Genomic DNA, 19,294 nt, shown 5'->3' on the forward strand with positions numbered 1-19,294 from the left:
CTCATCACCATCATCGCCGTGCCCCCCCCCCCCATCATCAGTAGCAGTATCCTGTCAGTAATGGAATTGATAATGCCAGCTTTCAAAATGGACTCTTACAAATTATCACGTAGTTTGATAGACTTTTTTTAAATTATAATTAAGCTTATCAGGTGTATCACAATCTCTGATGATCTAGCATCTGCTATATCATAATACCTTTACTGTTCAACATTTAGCATTTCAACAACCATCACTACTGTCCAGTTAAAATGATAATATTTTTATTTGACCTGCTGCAATTTCCTTTTCATCTTTTTAGATAAAACCCCTGAATTTGGGTGTTCAGTTTTTCAGAGAATTTGAGAATAGATCCATCAGGACGTATGGATTGAAAGTCACAAACTAGTCCATATCAAAAACTGTATCTTTCATTTCTGAATCTCGTATGATTTGTATGTCTGTCCTCCAAAATCAAGGGAAATTGATGCTCATGAAACATTATTTAGGCAGAAGTTGCCCACCCAATGAGTATTTAACCTTTTTTTCATACTAAAAGAGGCTACAATTTGATGACGAAAGCAAAATGTTCACCTAGAAGTCTACCTTTTCTGTCATCCTGTGAACATAGGGCTCACCATATGATAAGTTCAAGCAAGTGAGATGTCAGTGGAAGTTTCTTGGTGGAATTCCCTGGAAGTCTTTTACTTTTTTACTCAGGGGCACCTGGGTGGCTCAGTCGGTTGAGAGTCCGATTCTTGATTTTGGCCCGGGTCATGATCCCAGGGTCATCAGATCAAGTGCCACGTCGGGCTCTGCACTGAGCAGAAGATTCTCTTTCTCTCCTTCTGCCCCTCTCCCCCTCTGGTGCTCTCTCCCTCCCTCCCTCTCTCTCTCTCTCTCTCTCTCTGAAATGAAAAATAAACAAACAAAAATTCAACTCACATGTTCCTATTTGCCCTTTCTTATTTTTCTTGGCCAGAATCTGGTCTTAATGGCTGGAACAGCAACAGCCATATGGCTATCGTGAGGCAAACTTAAGAGTGAAGCCACACACTAAAAACATAGGGAAACTGAGACAATCAGAGTCACCATGTCAGTCCTAGACTGTGATAGGTTATACTAACATATTTCCTTTTCATAATAAAAATCTTTTCCTTATTCTTATAACCAACAAATTAATAAATTTGTTCTAAACACATACTACCTGCCAAGAAGTGTGATAAACAGAGATGCAGTCTTTCAGATTGCTTATGAACTGGCAGGATATTTACAATCCAGTGTGCAGTTTCATTATATTAATATATATCAGCAGGCAAAGCCTGAATAGTGCAGTGAAGGTGTAAAGGACCTAGGCAGACTTCCCCTAGGCTAACATGGCTATGTGTTACTGCACTTAACATTTGGTAAGAATCAAGCCTAAAATATGCTTCTTCAGGACATCATGCCTTTAAACGTTCCTCCTCCACCCCCCCACAAAAATACAATTTTCAAATGATAAGGAAAACGCACTTAGGTGATTGTCCCCAAACTACTCATTTCCGATGGAATAGATGACTATTAAATGTTATTTTGAACCATAAATGTCTAAGAAAAGCCCAAATTCTCAAAATAAAGTCATCTATCCAGAAATCGACAACATAAATTTTGTTATTCTGCATCTTTGTAGGCTTTTATGAGCCTACCATGATATCTTTCAATCCCTGTAATGTTTTATCTCCCATGGGGAGCCTGAGTCCTTGTGGGCATAGTTATCAAGGGAATGTTTGTGACTAAAAACAGTCCATCTCCAGGAATTCTCTGCAAAATTCACAAGGATGACCTTTAAAGATGAAAGTATTTCCTCAGTATTGTATTTCTTTAGTTTGAACATTGCAAAAAAAGTTAAGATACAACATTGACCACAAGCCACTGACTTTCCATAAATAAACATGGGTTTGGGAAAGACCTGAGGATTGTTATTTTTTTGGTCACTCAGTCTTGTGTCAAGACATTCAATGGCTATAGACTTTTGCTTCTTTAATATCCTGATGAAGAAGCATGACAATCATTCACTCACTCACTCATTCATTCATTCATTCAACAATATAACTAGATTCCAGGCACCCTTCTTGATGCAAAAGTTATAGCAGTTAATGAGATAGAATTCACATCCATTGAAAGGAGAAAAACTAAAATTTCTAAGTAAACAAACAAAAATATAATGTCAATTAGTTCTGTGACAGCAAAAGGAATAAAGGAATTGAGCAACTGGTAGGAACACATGTTAGTAACGTGATAAGAGAAAGTCTTTCCAGAGGAGTGCGTTTGAGTACAGGTCTAAATGATCAGCAGTAGTGAGCTCTGGAAAGATCCATAGAGAAAGCACTCCTTGTAGTGGTAATAGCAGATGCAAATGCCCACAGGTTGGAATGGACTTGAATTTTTCAAGGAGCACAGTGAAATGCGGATTGCTGAATTAGGCTACAAAGGTACACAGGGATTGCAACACATAGGGTCTTATCAGCCACAGTGAGGACTTGGCGTGTGATTTCGTTCTGTTCGACAGGGACAGAAAGACGTGATTTGATTTCTGAAATGTTATTCTGGCCGCTGTTTGGGAAATGAATTGAAACAGGACAAGAGAGGAAGCAGAGAAAACGGTTAGGGGAGTTTTGCCATCATCTAGGAAAGAGACTTGCGGTTTGGACCGCAGAGAGTGGTGAGGATTGTTTGCTCACGTCTGAGATGTTGCCATCATGCTTCTAGAATGTTAAAACGAACAAAAACATTTTGCAAAGGTACCACTATTATTCTAATTTTCCTATGAGAAAATTAGAGAAGTTAAAAAAGCTGCACATAGTCAGTTAGTAAATGGCAGGCTCTACACTGAGTCAGTCCGGTTTCAAAGACTGTGCTCTTGAGTGCTGTTGCATCATGACTTCAAGGAAGCAGTTGCTCTAGCTTTTCATGGGAGGGATGATGGGAGTGAAGGCCGTACTCTTAGGATATGGGAGTGTCTGGCTCTCATCTAGGGGGATATTTTGCTCCACAGGCCTTTGGAGAACTGAGAAGGGTCTGAGATTTTGCCTTACTTGCAAGAAAACACTTTCCTACGTGCTACCAGAAGACATGAGGCTCCTGGGTCGGACGCAGAGGACTTCATTACGCACAGCAAGCAGCCTGAGCTCTGAGTCTGGCTTGGCTCCCTCCTTGCCCTCCAGGTCCCAGGGGAGAAGAGAAAAGGGAGGCTTTTGAGCAGAGGGGTCAAAGGGGCTTGCACGGCACGTGAGGAACATTGAGCCCAGGGAGCGCCCTGCTGGAGGGTAGACTGCCAGCCAGCCTGCCCGCTCTCTGGGGGAGATGTTACCATGTGCCTCGAAGTTGCTCACTGTTAACGGAGCCCTAAAAAGTGACCTGAGTAAAGAGCAGTCAGGGCTCTTGTAGTTGTCGTCATTGCTGTCATTTACTCTCAGCAGGAACGTTACAGAAACGTTCACAGCCTATGGCGGCTGCCTGGCTTCTCACCAGGCCCTCAGCTCATTGGGGTGGGAACAAAGCCATCTTTGTCTACAGCCCCCTCCCCAGGACTGACACGGGAAGTCATCCCATGTTTAACCCTCACGCTCTTGTACAAAGGGGGAGGGAGAGGCGTAAGTAGTCAGAGCACTGGTGTAGGAGTTTTGAATGCTTTTGGCTGCAAGTAAGGGAATATTCACTTGCCAGGATGTTGGAGGAGTGTTTCATTTTCTCACCAAAAATGAAGTCCTGGCAGCAAACGATTGGCTGATGATGGTTCAGTGGCTCCACAACATCCAGGGTCCAGGTTAGCATCCCCGCATTCCCCTGAACCTCCCACTTACAGCCGGAAGACGGACCTGACTCTTCTGAGCACAGTGACCTTCACCCAGTTATTTCCCGAGCAAGGGCCAGTGGTGCAGAGCGCTTTTTTTCCAGTGCTCTCCTCTCGTCGGGGGGTGGGGGTGGGGTGGGGAGGGTGTGAAAACCCCCCTTCCTTGGGATGCTCAGGGGATTCCTGCTTCTATCTCTTTGGCCACACCTGGGCCACACGTGACCGCCTGGGTCCCGCCACCACCCCTGGACTGTGGTCTGCTCCTCTCTTTCTTGGCAGGCCGCTGCCGAAGATTTAAATACAATCGAGCTTTTGTGAGGAAAAATGGAAGTGTTGGCCTTCGGGTTGGCACACTTTCACCCCATTTACTTGCTGGCGTTTAGACAAGGGCGCTGGGCAAGAAGGCCGGCCTGGAATCCCGCAATCACTCACGCAAGGAGTGGCTTTATAGGTGGTTTCCCAGGGGGCTACCAATGAAGAGGGCTTTTGTCATTCGCGCCAGCCCGGTCTGGGGATGGACACGGAGGCTGCCAATTAATTTGGCAGAGAAGTCCACTTCAGTGAACTTTAAATGAAGAGCACAAAAGAGGACAAATGGGAATTATTTTGTAATTTGACTCAAGCCTCGTATGTTCGTGAGTCACTGAACAGAACGGGGAGAAGGTCTTCTTGGCCATATGCTGTCAACGGGCCGAACGCAGAAGGAAGCGGAGAGAAAGCTGTTTGTATGCCTGGAACCTGTCACAAAAATCCCAAACAAGCAAAATGAATGCTGCGTTTCTCAGTGGGTGACACAGCCCGGGACGCAGCCCAGTCTGCTTGCTCGCCGGGTTAGTCAGCATCCGTGTCCTCCTTTTAATAGTATTCACCATATCGACAATAATCTGCAGGTTTTTAAGTTCTGCATGCATTCCCACGGAAATCAGCCTTCTCTTTCGCTTCCCTGAGACCTCATTCAAAAAAAAAACGCCTGCGCTAAGCAAAACAGCAGACACATAAGTGAACACATCTTTGGAAATTTCTGCAGGCTTTTGTGTGCAAGGTACTGCACCCCTTGAAACGACAGTGGCAACGTGAGGGAATTTATTGTGAGGAAATGGAATCGTGATCATGGAATATTTTTCATTGAGAATTATTTTACACTATTAGGTCTGTAATATATGGTTGAAAGGTTTTAAAAAATAACTCCTTGGATGTTTTGTTTTTGGTTTTTACTTGACAAGCACAGCACATTTATTACACCAGGAGTCATTATTGTAATTTATTAGCCTTTTTAAGTGCACCTAGAATTACGAATGTGTTTTTATGTGGACAACTCTGTGTGCATGTGTGTGTGTGTGTGTGTGTGTGTGTGTGTGTGTAGGAAAACCTAAAACGGACATCAAAGATAGACAACTGGTTCAAATATTGGCCCCCAAAATAATAATATATTTTCAACTGTCTCATTATCATTGTAAATCTGGTGCTCTTCGTGGTTCAGAGTATGGCTTTAAAGTCAGACTCTGGGATTTCAATTCTCACCCTGTCATTTGACCTTGGGGAAGTTACTTAATTTCTCTGAGCCTCAGTTTATCTATCAATTGAGTTAGTGGAAAATCCAAGGGTAATATTAATAGCAATAATGATAAGGCAGGTGATGATACCAGCTAATAATAATTAACTGAGGGGAACTGTTCTAAGCACTTCTCATGTTTACTCATTTATGGTTGTTAATCCTAATAATTATAAAGGTCTGTGAGAATAAGACGAAGCGTGTGCCTGATGTAGTACTTTATATACTGCAAATATTTTTAAACTTGTATTAGCCAGAATAATATTAAGCGACTAACTGAACTAGGCACATGAGTCCAAATGGAACAGACCAATTATGCATCTAGACCCAGCCCAAGACCTCCATTCATTATTTATTGTTAGAGGCAACACCAAGGTGTTGTGGGCAAAGCATTTTAAATCATATCCTGTCCTCCCAGAATTCACAAAACACATTAACAGCAAAGGATCCCTTATGTAGATTCTTTTATTTTTAAAAAAAAATTTTTTTAACGTTTACTTATTTTTGAGACAGAGAGAGACAGAGCATGAACGGGGGAGGGTCAGAGAGAGGGAGACACAGAATCTGAAACAGGCTCCAGGCTCTTGAGCTGTCCGCACAGAGCCCGACACGGGGCTCGAACTCACGGACCGTGAGATCATGACCTGAGCCGAAGTCGGCCGCTTAACCAACGATCATGACCTGAGCCGAAGTCGGCCGCTTAACCGACTGAGCCACCCAGGCACCCCTGTAGATTCTTTTAAACTAGAGTCTAAAAGATTTCCACATGTTTGTGTGTAAATTTGCTTCTTTCTAGCTAGAACCTCGAGCGTCTAATTAAATATTTGCGCAACAGACTATTTCAAGAACGTTTGGGGAGGACAGGCATACCGCCTGCTGCCATGCCAGGCCGGCTCATCACCCGGGCGGCGTTTTCCTTTCCGGGTCTGGCACACAGGGGCACTGAGCAACATCCAAGGACACCAGCACTCACCACAGGCAGGGTTTCTCCGATGGGCTTCCTGTGCCTCCTGGTTTCCGCAGAGTTGTTAAGCCCTCCCCGTGGGCTTTTTAATTATGAACACAAACGACTGGCTACCACCATTCATTCATTCATTCATTCACTCATCCATTCTCTAAAGGGCACCCAGAAAGGTCTAGGAAGAAAGCCAGTCAGATCACAAACATCCTTAAATATTGAAAAGCTTCAGCCGTTTCTCCTGCACTGGAAGGAAAGCTTGTCCCCTTAGTTTGGGCGTGATCCCCACCTCACCGGCAGGCCTTTGTCTCATTTTGCATCATATCCTAGACTCTCTAGACCCATCCCTCTTACCGGGTCTCGTTGAAGAAGCCAAAGTTACCAAGCTTCAAGGCCTCTCCACGGCTCAGGATGCTCTGGTCTACCTTTTCCGTGACGGGCTCATCTCCAAGACTTCCACTCCATGGAGGCTTTTCTTACTGACCCTGCTTAAAGGAACCCTCTCCCCCCGCCCCTCCTGCCCAGTGCCTACAACTGTGCCAAACACAACAGGTGCCAGTGGTCAATTAATTAAAACCACATGAATTATGCTTCTACCGTGTGCAAATTATTCTCTTTTAAAGAAAATATGTTTGTGTATAATTAAACCTGAAGAGGACTCGTGAGATTATAGCTGATCTCTTGGAAGAGAGAGAGTAGGAGAGCGAAGGCTGATATCTAGAAAGGCGGGCTCCAGTTTCATGGCTACAGGAGCCAGGCACGGAAACCGTGTGTGAAGTCAAGCTAATGTTTAAAATAGAAAGAGGGAGAGATGCAGTCCAATTCGAGAGTCAGGCCCCCTACCTAAAATAATTGAAATTCAATTTAAAAAATAAATACAAAAGCGATAGCCTTTGCCACTGATTCGGCAGGCTGGTTTCTAATCCTTGATGCAGAAGAAGGGGCGGGTACTGACATCATTTAGGTATGTGGTACTTGAGCTTTATAGAGCAGGGCAGTCTGTTTGTGTAATATTTTAGGCTTGGCGGGCTATCTGGTCTCTTCTTTGGCTCTGCCTTGGTAGCTCAGAAACAGCCACAGCTGGCATATAAACAAATAGATGTAGCTGTGTTCCAATAAAACTTTATTTACAAAACAAGCAGCAGGCTGGATGTAGCCAGCCACAGTTTGCCAACCTCTCTTACAGAGGAAAAGTTGCCTGCCTTTAAATAACTGCTAAGTGGCAGCTAGGGTTTGAATTCTGTTGTCCTGACTCCTGAATGCTAGATTTCAAATATAGTAAAACCTTGGATTGGGAGCATAATTCGTTCAGGAAACAAGCTTGTAATCCAAAGCACTTGTATATCAAAGCAAATTTCAAGACCCGTTGGTTCACTTGTGATCATGTGATGTTCGTATCACGTACTACTCGTATTGCAAAATATTGCTCATTTATCAAGTTAAAATTTATTAAAAATGTTTGTTTGTAGAACAAGTTACTTGCAGCCCAAGGTTTTACTCTGCCATACTGACTCACTGCCTGTCCTTTCTGCTGTTCCATCCAGTAGGTCAGGCCCACCATAGTTTTTTAATCACTGTAATGAGCCTTTATTGACTGCTTACTGCATACCAGGCACTGTCTAAGGGGTCTATGCAGCAATTTGATCCTTAAGGTGTTGAAGGAAGAAGCCACTGTTCAGTATCTGAAATAAAAAAGCTGAATTTCTCACTTCTAGGCAGGGAGAACTGTTCTGGTTTAGTGTGGCTCTGAACAGACAGAGAAAGCTGAACCTTTAACGGGCCGGGTACCTGGGGAGTTCATGGATTGGTAGACTTTCAGAAGCAGAGTTGAGGAATTAGTTGCCTTAACTCTCCAGATCTGCTTAGTTACCTGAGGCTGAGTTGTCATGGACAGTTGGGGATGGTTTTAAAACCACTTCTGCTGGGGCGCCTGGGTGGCTCAGTCAGTTAAGCGTCCAACTTCAGCTCAGGTCACGATCTTGTGGTCCGTGAGTTCGAGCCCCGCGTTGGGCTCTGGGCTGATGGCTCAGAGCCTGGAGCCTGCTTCCGATTCTGTGTCTCCCTCTCTCTCTGCCCCTCCCCCGTTCATGCTCTGTCTCTGTCTCAAAAATAAATAAAACGTTAAAAAAAAAAAAAAACCAGTTCTGCTGGTTACCTGTTCCTAGTATGGACTAGGGTCAAAACACCATCAACATTTTTCTCTCTTGAATTTGGTTGCTAAGAACTTTTTTTTCTAGATTTTATTTTTTATTCTTTTTAAAATGTATGTATTTTATTTATTTATTTTGAGAGAGAGAGAGACAGAGAGAAACGGAGGGAGAGAAAGGATCCCAAGTCAGGCTCCACACTGTCATTGCAGAGCCCGATGTGGGGCTCAGATTCACAGAACCGTGAGATCATAACCTGAGCTGAAACCAAGAGTCAGACGCTTAACCTCCTGAGCCACGGAGGTGCCCCAGGATACTAAGAACTTTTTATGCTTACACCCGTCCTATGAGAGAGATGCTCTTCTTACCCCCACTTGATGTATGAGGAAACAGGGGCACATGGTGACTGGCCCAGGATCTTAAGGCTGGTGAATGGAGAAGCCAGGATTTTAAATCTGGAAGTCTGGATTTATACTCTAGACTCTCAGCCGTACATCCCTTCTGTTTCCCCTGTCTTGTGTTTGCTTTCATGTGGCTCGTGGGGTGGTCACTTACTGCACAAAACAAAGTCCTACTTTGAATCTATACATTGTATTCATTTCAGCTAACCATGTGTTCCCATTTAAGGTCCCTCTATTTGGTAATAACAAATGGCCACTTAAAAAGGAACAGCCACAAGGCCAAATTCCTTGATGTGAAATGCAGTGCCATTTGAGGTAATTGTTCTAGTCCTTTCAGCTTGCAACTGAAAAGTCAGGCTTGCTTTTGCTGAAAGGTTAATAAGCAGAATCTTGACTTCACAGTACATCAGGACAGATAAATGACTACCCAAAAGATAATGCAAAATTACAGCCTACTTTAACCCTGCTGGGTTTGTTCTTGACTCTCAGACCAACCTTACGAAAGGTTAAATGCAAAATTATGGGAAAGACAAGTTTATCTCTCTGCAAATTCATGTGCCACCTTCTACAACTTACAAGACTCAACACTTCTTGGCCAATCTTTATAGCAGAACTAGGCGAATTATAACCGGAGAGCTGTAACTGTCTCCTACTTGACCACAGACTGACTCAGAGAACAGAAAACATGGACTTCATTCTGTTTTCACCAATAATTTAGGTGTAAATCCTGGGAAATGGATTAAATGTATCTATATGTATTAGTTTTCTAGGGCCGCCCTAACGAACAATGGCTTTATTTCCAAATAAGGTCACATTCTGAGGTACTGGGTGTTAGAACTTCCATATATCTTTTGTCGGGGGACACAATTCAACCCATAACACCAGGATTCCATGTTCTCATTGGTTTTGTGGCAAGATAGGGGCACGAAGATAGTTTTCTTCATAGGGGCACGAAAGGGTGGATAAGGAGACTCGAGTCCTTTGAGGAAAAAGTATTCAGTAATTATTAAACATATCACTGACAGATTAATCAAAAAGATGAGGACAGGGGCGCCTGGGTGGCTCAGTCGGTTGAGCGGCCGACTTCGGCTCAGGTCATGATCTCACAGCTCGAAGGCTCGTGAGTTCGAGCCCCACGTCAGGCTCTGTGCTGACAGCTCAGAGCCTGGAGCCTGCTTCGGATTCTGTGTCTCCCTCTCTCTGCCCTCCCCTGCTCATGTTCTGTCTCTCTCTCTCTCAAAAAAATAAATAAATAAATAAATAAACATTAAAAAAAAAAAAGATGAGGACATATTCATAGGACAACCTTTATGAAGTCTAGAATTCTTTTATTACCCAACCAACGTTCCTTTTTACAGGAGCTGAGCTCCCCAAGGTGTATTTTTGCCAGAATAACAAGTACCTTCAAAATAAGTGAGATATACACAAAAGGGTGATAATTTCTGACCTAGATGTGATTCAGCAGTGACTTTCAGAAATTGCTTCCTTTGTGTATAGACTGGACACTTCTTAAGAGAAAACCAGTTTTTCCCAGAGATGCAAAAGGTTGTTTCTTCTGTTTGTTTTGGAAGAAAGGAAGTTTTCATCAGCCCAGACCATCCATATTTGGCTTTTTCACTGAACTTGCAGAAAAGAATGTCAATTCAGACAGTAAGTTTGTGGAGATGCAGAGTGTAGGCTCAGACCTCTCAAGAAGGAAAAGTTTGCATGAAACAGGAAAAAAAAAAAGCTCCCATAATCTTGTTTTGGGTTTTGTTGCTCATTCACTCATTTGTCGAACAAATATAGAGCCCTCCTGGGTGTCAGGCAGAGACGTGGGAGATACATAGATAGGTAAGATGTGGTTCCTGCCCCCAGGAGCCCACAGGTGAGTGGAGAAAGCATGTAAAGAAACCGGATAATATGATAAGTTTCGTTGAAGAGGCATTTCCAAAATGCTGTGGATACAACTGATGCCATTGAAGAAAATCAGGGAAGGTTTTCTTAAAGCAGAAACAGCAAAAGCAGAGAAGGTGATTGTGTAGAGGCCAATTATGTCCTCTGTGTGGCTGGAGTGTAGGATGTTTTGGGGGACTAGATCATAAATATTTGAACTCGGTCATCACAGAGTAATAATTTTCTTTGATTTTCTTAAATACTGTTTTCTTCTTCCTGTAAATTAATCTCTGCTTGTTCTATAACACCTAACATGCAGGAAAGTATAATATGAAAATTCAAATCGCCTTTAATCTCTACGTCCAGAGATAGCGTTTTTGTGATTTATGGGTATCCTGAAGTCTTTTTTTCTTATCAAATAAATTCAATGTAATGCATTTATTTTAATTTTGGCTTATTATAATGCCAAGCTATACATTCTTTTGTCTGTCTGTCTTTCTCTTTTTTCACTTAGCATCAGACCATGGACTTTATCTTGAAGGCATTTTTTCTAGATAGCGTTGTGATATATCTGCATGCTTAAAAACCTGGTACTCTGGTAACAAGCAGAGGGTCTAGAGTCTAGGATAACGTCAAGAAGCCTTAGGACTCCTAGCATTCCTCGCTGCCACATTTTTTAGTCTTGATGTATTTCAACTCATGGTGTGATTCACAGAAAGAAAACAAATGGCGCCTTTTTTTTGTGGAGGGCCATTCTAAGTGAAAAACGAAAACGAAAATGTCTCGAGAAAGAAAACGTAGATGAGGAAAAATGGCAGGTGTTAAGCAGAGCTCTTATTTTCTAAAAATAAGCATTTCTCTTTAGTTAAACTGGCAGTTTGCACGTGCTGAATCGGTGACGCTTTAAGCCTAAGACTTCCATAAGCTGCATCATTACAAGTCACAGAAGCTTTGTTGATAATATTATAGCAAATAATCTGTCTGGAGAAGGAACCTCGGATCAAAATAACATCATAGTACATATCAAATTTTTTAAATTTATCCTTGAAATGATAATAATAATACCATGAGGCTGGATCAAAAGAAACCCAATGGGCATGAACTAAAATAGCTGCACAGGAATGTAGGCTTGTACAGTGTCCTCCAGGCTTTGTCTAAGATGGTTTAATGCTTTTAACGTGAAAAAAACAGTACTTTGTTGCAGCTTCAACAATATTTAATAACACCCACAAAAACCACTAAACCAGAGAGTTCAGTTCAAAACATCAGAATGATATCTTATTTTGCCTTGTCTTAAATTAGAGGTTGTTGCCTCTTTTTAACTCATCATGTCACAGTGAACGAATAATATTCATCTGTGATGGCATTTATATCTTCAAAGGAAAAAAAAACCCCACAAACCCTTGAGTATCTAGAGGGAAAAATCAAGTGATCTATAAGGAAACAAAAGTCAAGCCAGCTCCAACCTTCCCCTCTGGGAAAGAGAGAATCCAGAGAGCACTGACCGTTACTGAAAGGTAGTTTTCAGGAAAAGGTAAAATTGCGACTTAACCTACAGATACCAAAATGAACATATGGTAGAGATTTTATTTTACACAGATGAAAGACCCAGGTTGATGTTGTGATGGGTTCAAAGGGAAAGTCCAAACAGCAGAAATTTATCTGGAGTAAAGGGATGTTGACATGAGCAGTAACCAAAGACGAAAACGGACTTTTTCCCGAAGGGTAGGAGTGAAGACAGTTTGAACCTGAGACACATTTTGCACATCTCTCCGTTATCTGCAACTTACAGAGCTGTAACAAAGCTGGGTAACTCAGAGAGTGTGCCGTAGACCTGTGTAGTCTTTCACCGAAGCACTTTTTTTTTTAAGTTTAATTATTTTGAGAGAAAGAGAGCAAGTGTACAAACGGGGAGGGGCAGAGAGAGAGAGGGAGATGCAGAATGTGAAGGTGGTTTCAGGCTCTGAGCTGTCGGCACGGGGCCCGATGTGGGGCTGGAACCCACGGACCGTGAGATCGTGACCTAAGCCAAAATCGAAAATCAGACGCTTAACCAACTGAGCCACCCCGGCGCCCCAAAGCGTAATTTTTTTATGCCGTGATGTATAAATACATCTCTCACTGCCCTGTGGTCTCCTGTTTCCCATTTTGCCAGTCTTCTGCAGTAGTAAAACCCAGGATCCAATGAAACGATGTCTGCAAATTTAGGAGGAAAAGGAAAGATTTAAAGCAAACAAGGATCTACATCCAAACAATCACTGTTCCTGTTTAAGGGCAATGGAGACACGCTTTCCCACTGCATTGTAAACTCCATTTACCCAGGCATCCACTACTCGTGTGAGACCTGGTTTTTGAGGCTTGAAGCTTTTACAGTCACTAGAGCCCTCTTTAAAAAGAAAATGTATATAAAATTATGAATCAAGGGGCACCTGGGTGGCTCTGTTGGTTAAGGGTCCGACTTCGTTTCAGGTCATGATCGCACGGTCCGTGAGTTCGAGCCCTGCGTCGATCTCTGTGCTGACAGCTCAGAGCCTGGAGCCTGCTTCAGATTCTGTGTCTTCCCCTCTCTCTCTCTGCCCCTCCCCTGCTCACACTCTGTCTCTGTCTCTCTCAAAAATAAAGACTAAAAAAAATTTTTTAAAATATATTATGAATTGAGAATAAGATATAGAGCAAATATTTACTTAGAATGAGAAAATAAATATGACATAAATAATCATTAAAAATCATAAATCACAAATGATTTGAAAGCTGATTTAATAAAAAAAAAAGTCAAATGTCACATATATATGTCACCAAGTACAGCAAAATAGCACAGAATTTATTTTCTTGTTAACTGATTCACACCTTTGTCATACCTTTTTCCCTATATTTTTTTGTGGGCATAGCTTTTGATCATTCTATCATGTAACAATGATTTCATAATCTTATTTCTAGAGGGAAAATGGAAAGATGACTCCGGGTGTTTTCTCTACTGTGGTTGCTTATTTCTGTTTTGAGAGCAGTTTTGTGTGCTGTTTTGTCTAGATCCGTAAGAGTTTGTCCGGACAAGATGTCTCAGATGAGCTCAGAGGTGATTTAATATACCGCTACTCAATTTTCATGTCTTATACACTATGAATTCAGGAATTCCGGAGCGCTGTGTCTCAGAATTCCCATCAAGAAGAATGAAAGTGTATGGTGCATTTATTGTTACTGGTGCTAGAGTTTCAAATGGATCCTCAACGATAGAGATGTTGGTGTCCGAATTTTTCATACACTGTCATCTGACTCTGAACCTTCCAAGCCTTGTTTCCCCTCCATGGCCCACGTGAGCTCAGGAGCATGTTTCCACTTTGATACTACTTCTGTCCTTGTAACTTTGTGTCATTAAAAGGGAGAGCTAACCCGGGAGACTGAGAATCTCCTGAGAATTCTCAGGAGCTCAGGATTCTCAGGAGAATCTCCTGAGCTAACTGAGAATCTCTTAGGAAGCGATTTCTACACCAGAACTGTGAGAAAAATGTTAACTGAACACACCAATGACTGAATCACAGACATCTATCCCACTAACACCAAAATCAGTGCGTCCTAAATTCATCTCTCCGTTAGCCACATCCACTCCTTCTAATGCCACCCCATGAAAGGGATGTGTGACAAGCAGGGAGTGGGTGGGGAGGCAAGCATTCTAACTTGATTGTGCTTAAACGCCTCACTCACACAAATACGGAAAAACACAAAAATACGTGTCTGTGTAAACACATCGTCAGTAACCCTTCTTCATTTCTCGCTGTATCCCCAGTGTCTTGACCATTACCTGGATTATAATAATAGGCGCTTAATAAATCTGTTTAATGATTACATAAAAGCTCAAGGAAGCAGTATGAAAGGAAGGATAGGTTTATGGGAGTTTTTTTGGTGCCCCGAAGGGATGCTTCTACATATAGAAAAATGCTATTCAAAGGTTTTTTTTTTTTTTAAATAGTATTCAATTTATTGAAGTTATCATTATAAAAGAAAAACTATCAGGGTTCCTGGGTGGCTCCATCGGTTGGGCGTCCGACTTCAGTTCAGGTCACGATCTCTCGGTTTTTGAGTTCGAGCCCCGTGTTGGGCTTGGTGCCGACAGCTCAGAGCCCAGAGCCTGCTTCAGATTCTGTGTCTCCCTCTGTCTCTCTGCCCCTCCCCCGCTTGCACTCTGTCTCTGTCTCTCTCAAAAATAGATAAACATTTTTTAAAAATTGTTTTATATAAGAAAAACTATCTCTTTGCTAGGCTTTAAGTTTAGTGCACAGATATATTTTTCTATTTTTAAATTTAGCGGGTATTAGTAATCACTTGCAGGATCTTTGACAAATATTTGGTTTCTTTTACAAGCTTAAATACCTCAAATAATTTAAACAGCTTTTATAAATTTAATATATTTGTTTTCTTTAAGTATCCCTCAAGAAACTGGATTAATAAAAACAATATTTCTGAATAGTTACTAAGTCTTTTTAATTTATGAATGTTTAAACTTACAAAAATTTGAAGTTTTAATTTTCTTCATGTGTTTCAAATGCATACATGTAAAGTGTGTACAAATTCATTATTTTCAGAATACCAATACTATGATTTTTTTTTACTTTCAAATTTTTTGTACTTAATTTTAAAATTTAAGAAATCTGGGGTGCCTGGGTGGCACAGCCAGTTGAGCGACCGACTCTTGATCTGGGCCCAGGTCATGATCTCGCAGTTCGTGAGTTCGAGCCCCGCATCAGGCTCTGTGCTCATGGTGCGGGCCTGCTTGGGATTCTGTCTCTCCTGCTCTCTGCCCTTTTCCAACTTGTGTGCACATGCATGCTGTCTCTCTCTTCAAAAATAAGTAAACTTATTTTTATATAAGTTTAGTTTTATGTAAGTAAGTTTTATATAAGTAAAGTTTAAGAAATCCATTCACATGTAAGGGATAGTTGTCATTCTCATGAACTGGGCTGATCTGTGAGCAAAACTTTGTCCTGAGACTGTGGGACTGTCCACGGCTACCCTGCTGGGGCTCACCGAGCTCTGTTTTAGTTTCCTTTCGTGTTTTCATAACTCCAGGATGTGGCCGAGTAGCCTATTGTCCTGAGTTCAAGTTATACACAGTTACTGACTCATGTCTATTCACAGGCTCTGTGACTCACACCCGTTTGTCTCTTGATTTAATTTTGCTTTTGCTTTTTCCTCCCATTTTAAAGCCCATGAAATTGATCTTTGCTAACTCAGACTTAGGAATTTGATGGAATTTTAAAGACATCGAAAGAGGATTTCTACCCAGGGATAAAGACTTGTCCGTTGGATGAGCTAATTTTTAAAATATATATTCTCAAATTCATACCACCAGTGGAGATGTTGATAATGATACCCAGTTGAATTTTGTATACCTCACCACGCCCTTTGTCTGATTTGCATTTAAACTCATGAGGTCATTCCACTGGCAGCAAATGTAAAGTACCTTCCCTAAAAATGAAATCAAAGACATTTCCTGCTATTCACAAGAATGTGTCAAATAATTTCAGAGAAGGAAAATGAGACTATACAAAACCACCATTGATCAAAACAGGTGCAATTTATTTAAAGGATAGTAATAGCACAGATTTTAAAAATAACTCTTTGTCGTTTGCTTTTTTGCTTGCCTGTGCTATTATTTTTTAAAGTTTTTATTTATTTATTTATTTTTTTTATTTTTTTTTTTTTTAATTTTTTTTTTTTTCAACGTTTTTTTTATTTTTGGGACAGAGAGAGACAGAGCATGAACAGGGGAGGGGCAGAGAGAGAGGGAGACACAGAATCGGAAACAGGCTCCAGGCTCCGAGCCATCAGCCCAGAGCCTGACGCGGGGCTCGAACTCACGGACCGCGAGATCGTGACCTGGCTGAAGTCGGACGCTTAACCGACTACGCCACCCAGGCGCCCCTAAAGTTTTTATTTAAATTCCAGTTGGTTATCATACAACACCGGGCGATGTATGGAATTGTTGAATGACTATATTGTACACCTGAAAAATAACTCTTGAATGAGAAGGCGCAGGAAAAAAAATGAATGATAGATCTATGCATCGAAAAGTCTCAGATTATACAGATACCATGTAGTAGATATTAGAAGAGGTGACATAAAACACTATGTTAGATTTTCCATCATAGATGTTTATATACTTAAAAAACCTAATACAAAGGTCAAAAATGATTATTCAAAGACAAGCATGTTGTAAAATCCTCATCATCTTTATCATTGTAACCTTTAAGAATTTTTTTTTTAAGTTTATTTATTTTGAAAGAGACACAGACAGCGCACGAGCAGGGGAGGGGCAGGGAGGGGGGAAAGAGAAGGAATCCCAAGCGGACTCCACGCTGCCACCCCAAAGCCCGACGTGGGGCTCGAATTCATGAAGCTGTGAGATCATGACCTGAGCCGAAACCAAGAGTCGGACGCTTAATCGACTGAGCCACGCAGGTGCCCCTATCGTTATAATCTTATACCACATATCTTCTTAATAAAGGCAAGAAAGAGAGTGGGGTCTGGGGAAAATAAAAATTGCTTAATTTTTTATCTTCTGCAAAAGTTAGACTGTTAAAAATAGATTGAAATATATTCATAAAATTGTAAAATTAACTACCGGGGGAATAAAAATAGGATAGTGTTGACTGCTGACTCCCCAAAGAGATCATTAAAATAGCCTACAGATCAAGCAAAGCCAAATTTATCATTTATTGCAGTAAGGGAGGCTGGAGTCTCAGTAGCATCTCTAGAGGGGAAAGCCAAAAGTGGATGTCTGCGAGGTTTCTGTGGCCTGATTTAAGGTGGGTCTTTCAATGCAGGGGCTTGACTGGTATTGGCAAAGTTTGTGACATAGTTGAGGAATGATGGATGCGGAAAGGTGAACATTTTGAAGGAGTCTTTCGAATAGAAGCAAGAATGTGATGAATCCGCTCTGAGCAATCCACTCTTTAGTAGGAAGAAGAGACTATTGTTCCTTGTACTGAAGGGAAAAGGGGAATAGTCTATTGTTTGGGTAAATGGATTCTCAGCAAGTTTCGCAAACAAACAATAAAGTTATTTGAAACTTCATTTTTCTGGGCAAGAATTTCCTGGCATAATGAAATCATATTAATGTAGACGGTAAATTGTGTTGCTGTGGATAGTATCAGTGATCAACAACTTTTTTTTTACATCAGCATTATTAAAAATTAAAAAAGAAAATACAGCTTGTATATAAAAAGGGGGGGGGGAAGGATGAAATGTAAAAGGAGTGTAAAATCAGAAAGCAAAAATGAAGGGGAGAGGAGGAAGATGAAACAGACCAAAAAATATTAAAAATGAAAGTGAATTAAACTATCCAATGAAAAGATGCATTCAATCATATACTAACTGAAGACTAACTTTAAAAGACTCCTTTAAAATGATTCCTATAGATTAAAAATAAAGGATGGGCAGACCATCACAAAAACATTAAGAGGGTGTACTGTATTAATCTATGAAATAAGATTTAAGGCATGATTTATTGATGTAAAGGAAGCTCATTTCATTTTGGTGTTACACAACTCAGTGAAAAAAAAAACAGTCATGTATCTTTATGCACAAAAACAAAGGGGCATCAAAATATATAAATCAGGAACTGTTGAGGGGAGAATGTAGGAGGAAGCAGCATTAAGGAAGAGCGTGTGGTTTGTGGTTAGTGCGCTACGAGAGGCCAGGTACTGAGAGTGAGTCGGGTGGGACGTGGCAAGGGCTGTGGAGGTTTGGAGGGAAAGGTAGAAGGTTACAAAGGGGTCAAGAGAATGGCCCCCCGAGTCGATGTGAGAAGGCAAAACGTAAAGGGATGTGATTTTGAGTATCAGTGAGGGTCGTATCGTCCGAGGAGAGAACGCATGGACAAGAATTCAGGATTCCTGACAAATCCACTGGTATTCAGACCTAGATGGAAAATACTGACAGATATCAAGGGCCGGGGAAATGCAGATTTCAACCACGAGTGCCAGCAGAGTGGGGGACCGCATTTCTGGGAGGAGGCAGAATTAGGATCTTGAATGTGACTGGAATCTAGGGTTGTGGCACATGTGACTTGGCACGCCATCGTTTCTTATTTTCTGTGGTCCACGACAAAGCAACTCTAAGGCGAAGTTTATGGGGACCAAAAATATTGCTGAGAAGAATCAGACAGTGCCCCAGGCATTAGGAACCTCCAGCATGCGGAATAGGCAATCGCTCAAATGGATCGCAGCGTGAGGATAGCTGTTTTTGTCTTAGCTGGAATGTCGTGCTATCGGGATCCTAGCCTGCATTCATTGGGCTGATCCCCACCTTCCTGCACTCCATGCCTCCCGGAAGCCAGGGAGCCTGGCAATTGAGAGTAGACAGGTTCAGCAGAATCAAAACCACATTATTAACATTTTGTTACATACTTAGGGTTTTTTTTAATATACTTACAGAATTTCAAAGAATTTGGTCTATTCAAGTTGAAAGTTATAGCCTCACAGGAAAAAAGTAAAAGAGTCCATGAAGAATTGGTTTAGGCTTATAACTAAATTTTACTATGCATTGAGATATTTC

Source organism: Panthera onca, chromosome A3 (assembly GCF_046562875.1).
Source record: "Panthera onca isolate mPanOnc1 chromosome A3, mPanOnc1 haplotype 2, whole genome shotgun sequence".
Classification (NCBI taxonomy): domain Eukaryota; kingdom Metazoa; phylum Chordata; class Mammalia; order Carnivora; family Felidae; genus Panthera; species Panthera onca.